A 5,649-nucleotide genomic window follows, 5' to 3' on the forward strand; every position below is an offset into this window, starting at 1 on the left:
CCCCTCCCCTTCCACCACAACAGACTTACCAGCTGCATGCAGCTCTCCATGCTGCTGAGCTGTGCTCCTTGCTGCCTATGTGCTGCACTGTGGCTGCACACATGTACAGGCATTTATCAGCCACATCAGGCTGATTTCCAATACAGTCAATTTTCTTTATATCAATGCCAATCCAATATCGGACCGATGTATCAGTGCACCTCTAGACACAATATTTCAAAATTTTTTCTGCTAAATATCTCAGATATGTTTACTGAGTTTATGCAAACTGCTGTTTTTCAAAGGTGTATAACTTGGACAGGTAGCTTTTCACAGGCATAACCAAGGTACACCCTAAATAAAAATGTCCCACCAGATTTCAACATCTTAATCCCAAGTACTTTAGTTCACCAGAATTTTTTAAATATAGACAAAACAAAACAGTGCATTTTTTCCCAGCTACTTTTTCAAAAAACAGAGAACAACTTTGGTCAAAAAATAAAAATAAAAATCAGTTTAAGATGGACACTCAGAAGAGAAAATGTCATCCTCAAAAGTTAAAGTTTGGTGACGTAGTTAAGTAAGTGAAAGTAGCCTTTTATGAGGGACAGCAACAGGTAACTTTAATAATAATAATAATAGGTCTTGCTACCAGCCCTACCTAAAATTCCTTTGGCTCTTTCAAAAAAATCTGCATGTAAACAGCCTTTCATAATAACCCAGTGCTCCCCAGTTAAATGGCCGCAGCCAACATGCTGTACAGTTACATGCTCTCACTGTCCCATCTAAAACAGAGATCCCTGAATGTTTCCATGGAGCGGACACCCTAGCACAGATACTGCCCCAAGGACCCAGCTCACCGAAGATCACACACCGTTATAAATATACCATTCATTGATCTGGAAGAGTAACATTAGAGAAGTAATGTAATTTTTGCTTCTTTTAATTAAATTTAGCAGTTGGTAACAGTGAAAAAAAACACAGAACCATGTGACTATCTAGGTCTCTGTGGACCAACAGCAATTCGGTGTCTGAAGGCTAGTGTCTGAGAACCTGCAGTCAATGGAGGATTTAGGAATACACTTACTAATAAGCTAAATTACCCAAATTTCTCAGGCCTACTTAAAATGTCATGGTCTATAACTGTAAGCTGCTCAGGGCAGAGTCCATAGCTGGCTGGATACTGAAACACAATAAGGCCCTGATCCTGATTGGCTTCACCACAGTTTGAATGTTTAATACTAACTGGTGAATGCAGCTAATCCCACAGTTACACAGTGGCTTTCAATTGCCAATGTTATCAGTTGTTAGACATCACTAACTGTATTCTTTCAAAGCATCTGCTATGTGCACGCAAACCTGTTGATTAAACATCTGTCCCCTATATGTTCTAAGTGGTGTGTGGGGATTTAACCATATCAATCCAATTAATATCAAGTGCAGTAAAAGCAAGGCCCACCTCCAAAAGCACCATTTTTCGATGTAGCTGCATACAGGGATGTTTTGTTTAATGTCATATACTCAAAAGCAATAAATATGCTACAAAAGCATCTCCTGATGCTTACACACTTCACCTTCAGAGCATTTGATCCAAAGTAACTTGCCTGAGACCACAGTCAGTCTCAGAGCCAGCACCAGGCCCAGAATTAAACTTGGTTCCCGGGCCATCCCTGGAGGGGGGCGGGGGAGCAAATCGGGGTGACCGCCCCAGGGCCCCACACTTTGGGGGGCACCACAGAGCCAGGCAGAGCAGCCGCAGACCCTCCTGCAGGGCCCGCCTAGTGCTGGTGATGCCACGCCACCACCGGCTTGTTCATGTCCAGGCCCTGCACAGGCTGATTTGCCCCAGGCCCCACACCCTGCTAGGATTGTCTCTGCTCAGTTCTGTGTTCAAATCACAATTCTCACTAAGAGCTTTTCTAGATATGGGCACTAAATTCATTTTTGGAAGCAAGGACCACCATCCCACTATATCCCCTTTTGGGAAACCCAGGAGAAATTCTCATTCCCAGTATCTAAATGCTCTAAAACTTAGTGGTTCAGTCCAAATTTCCTTTGCTTAATAGGAATACTTGCAGTGCTGCCAGGACAGTCTGTCCTGAAATGTTACACTTTCATTTTCATATAGGAACATTTTCCACTCTTGACAGTTCCCAGTACTGCAAACCGGCAGACCTCTATGACTGAGATCGATCTGGAGAACACAGATGTGATTGCTGAACACAAGCAGGCTTCAGCTACAGGTACATGTCACAGGTACACCATTGTAGGAAAGAAACACAATGCTAAATTCGTATTTCTGCTCAATACAAGAAACAAGGTTCACTATTTAGATCCACCCTCAAGGCAGAAGACTGAAGAAACTTGGAGTTAGATATCAATTAGCAGCGCATAAGTTCACAGACTGAATTTAGAAATAAGCCAGAGCTGTGTCACAACACAAGACAGTTTGCTTTGGATACATTTAAGGTCTTCATTGCAGTATTCCAAAAGGCTGAAACCCATTCCACTCGTGAATAATACTTTTATTTGGAGAGATTTGGAGCAAGGATCCTTTTTCGTTATGCATTCGTACAGTACCTAGCAAAATGGGGCCCTTACTGACTCTGGATACTACAAACGAATTAATAAAACAAAGGTAACATGCGTACGCATGCTGCAAACACCTTCCCCCCGCCCACCCCACCAAAAAAAAAGAATACCTTCTATTGTGTGTGACACTTCTCAGTTGCTCTTCTGAAATTTGTAGCAGAAAATAATCACTTCAGTTAAAAAAAATGCCACTTTCATAATAAACAGCATTTTACACTACTGGCTTTCAGATGCTAAAGCACAAGAAACTAAAGCCAGGTTTAGGGAGCTGTTTCCAAATCTCATGACATCAATGATGCTAGGCCTGGATCAGGCTTTTAGATCCACTTCCCTATCTCATCCTATCAATCACCGCTTTGATGATAATAAGAAGCCCCAAATGTCTGGACATGATCCACTAAAGGGGCCACAATTTTGCAGAACTATGGCAGAAAAGCAGCATGCTTTTCTCCAATTTTCTTTCAAGTGATACTTTCTAAGATGCACATTCCAACCTGTGCCTTTAACCAGGGAAATTTCCCTGGTTAAAGCATTTGAAAGCATTTGTTTTTCAATAGGAATAAATAAAATCACACCCTTGAGCAGAAAAATTTAAATCCATAATGCTAAAAACAAAGTTTTCCCTTAAAGTTTAGGGAAACATATCTCATCCCCTTCCTACTTCTAGCCTAGAGAAAGACTAAGTACTTTTAAGGCTGGGATCTGAACAAATCTGACAGAATCTAGAAGAGAGGGGCGATGCTTAGCCAGCCTAAGACAGACTTAGAAAGCTGCAAAGGAGGTCAGGCAAGCAGTAAGGTACTCAGAAACTACACTGGATATCTCTCACCATCTCAGATGTCAGCTAATGCTTTGGGAGATGGCATCAGGGAGCTACTCCAAACTTAAAAGAACAAACCTCTGTGACCAAAAACAGTACCTCCAACAATAAATTGCAGACAACCCTGTGCTGTTTGCTCAGTATTAATTCATTAGCATATCACCTCCTGAATTGCCAGGCTGCAGAGCAGTTGTGGGTCTCCTTTCTGAACAGTGTGAAAGTCTAACTTTGCCTGGCTCCCACGATGGCACAAGAACAGAGGCTATTATTGGGGCTATTTCATGACTCTCTAAAAATATTTGGGAGTCCCAAATAGCTGGTGAGGAATTTAGAGGAGCTCTGGGGAGGGAGCATTCCTTTGAAGCAGGAAATAAATTGCCTTTTAAAAAACATATCTTAGGAGAAAATGAAATAACCATATAATGCATCAGAAAATTTTATTACTACCTCTTGCTCAATATCTCCCCTCTATCTATACAATGCCAAAACCACTTTGCTTTTCATTATGGCATCCACCTTTGTCCACAAAGGTTTGTTACTGTCTAGGTTTGCTGAACCAAGGAGTATTTTGCCAGCAAATTAAACACTTGGGGCATGTTACTGCGCCATATAAGTTTCTCCAGTGCAACTTCTGCGAAGTTACATATTTCCTAAAGAAGTTACCTACAACCTGATGAAGTAACCCTAGGAAATCCTTGACTCTTGCATAATCCCTCACATAATTGCTGGACCATCACAGCTATAACATCTCTCTAACACTACCACATTTCCCTTCTCCGGAAGCTGTGTAGTACGTCTCAGAATTCTAACCAGTGTATCTTTAAATAAAGCAACGAACACATGATTTTTATACTGTGAAACTGCAAGCATCTCACTATGCAAATCTCAGCCCAGAGTAGAGAGGCAAAAAGGTACTGCAGCCATCTGGGTTATGGTTTCCCTACAGGACACGAGGCCAGCTTGGAACAAGCTACATGCTGTTTCACAGGCAGTGGATCCACATATCCACTTAATACCTCCCAAAACTCCAGAATGTCAAGGTTCAGCCCTGCAGTCCTCATATTCTCAGCCCTCCAGCATTTACTTATCAGGGCTCTTAGAAGCTTTTGGTATCCCCTTAATCACAAACAGAATGGACCATGACCCACAGGTAACAAAATATTCCCTTCGATCAGGTCATTCTCAACGCCAGGGGCATTTTCTGAGGCTACAAACACCATCAAGGGGTTTACAATAACGTCTTACTGCATAATATCATTGAAAAGGCTCTTTCTACCAACTCAGTAGCAATACTATTACACTGGGACTACCACCACTTCTGAAAAAGTAAGTGTTACTACTAACTCTCCTCCCAGCTAATGAATAGAGAATGGTCTTTGATTTGTCAGCATCCCTGCCAACTATTCCACACCCAATAGAAATTTCCAGTCATCTAGAACTCACTTTGCAATGGCAACAAGGACCTGTTAAGTTTTGGGAATGAAGCATCTCATGCTTGTAAACGGTCTTCACGAGGGACTAAGGATGAAGCCTATGGTTTGCTACAAGCCTCTGCTTGGGATCTGTCGTCCTCGTGATGAACATAAAGTACGGCTGCTTGGGGGCTGGATAGAAAAGGTAAGGTAAATAGCTCATGTGTTGCTAAATAATGGCAGTGTTTGCACACAGAAACCTCAAGCAAGCATGCCTCAAGATAAACACACATCCAAAACTTTACATTGGCTGCAGCTGAAGTTACAACCACGCTGACCAATCAGTGCTGTGGAAATGAAAAATGAAGACATACTCCAACTCAGATAAGTACTCGTTGCCTGCTGTCATTCCCCACGCCATCTCTGGCTGGATACTGTACTGTTTACTTCCTTCGCTAAATTAGAAATTTAGGAATTCATTTCTATTCCCAAACGTTGCACTTCACCCCAGATCTGAGTGAATTTCAATGGTGAAACAAATGAGCCCTGTGTCATCTTCCCTTTGTAAAGGAGTTGTGTGGACAGGGAGAAAAAGCACAATATGTAAGATTATTTTTGAACAAAGAACTTGAACGACATATCAACGGCACCATACCAAAATTGCCACATGCTAGTCTGTGGTTCCAGACAGCAATCTGACCTTGCAGAAACCTAACATCACTGTCTAGAAGACTTCTTCTTTAGCCAAAGAAACAAGAAAAAGTGCTTAGATGCAAAGGAAAATGTATTGGCAGCAACAGGTGGAGGGAAAAAAACTTAGCCTAAATTCCTGCGGAAAACTTCCAA

The sequence above is a fragment of the Alligator sinensis genome, unplaced genomic scaffold, assembly GCF_000455745.1.
Source record: "Alligator sinensis unplaced genomic scaffold, ASM45574v1 scaffold282_2, whole genome shotgun sequence".
NCBI classification, from domain to species: Eukaryota; Metazoa; Chordata; order Crocodylia; family Alligatoridae; genus Alligator; species Alligator sinensis.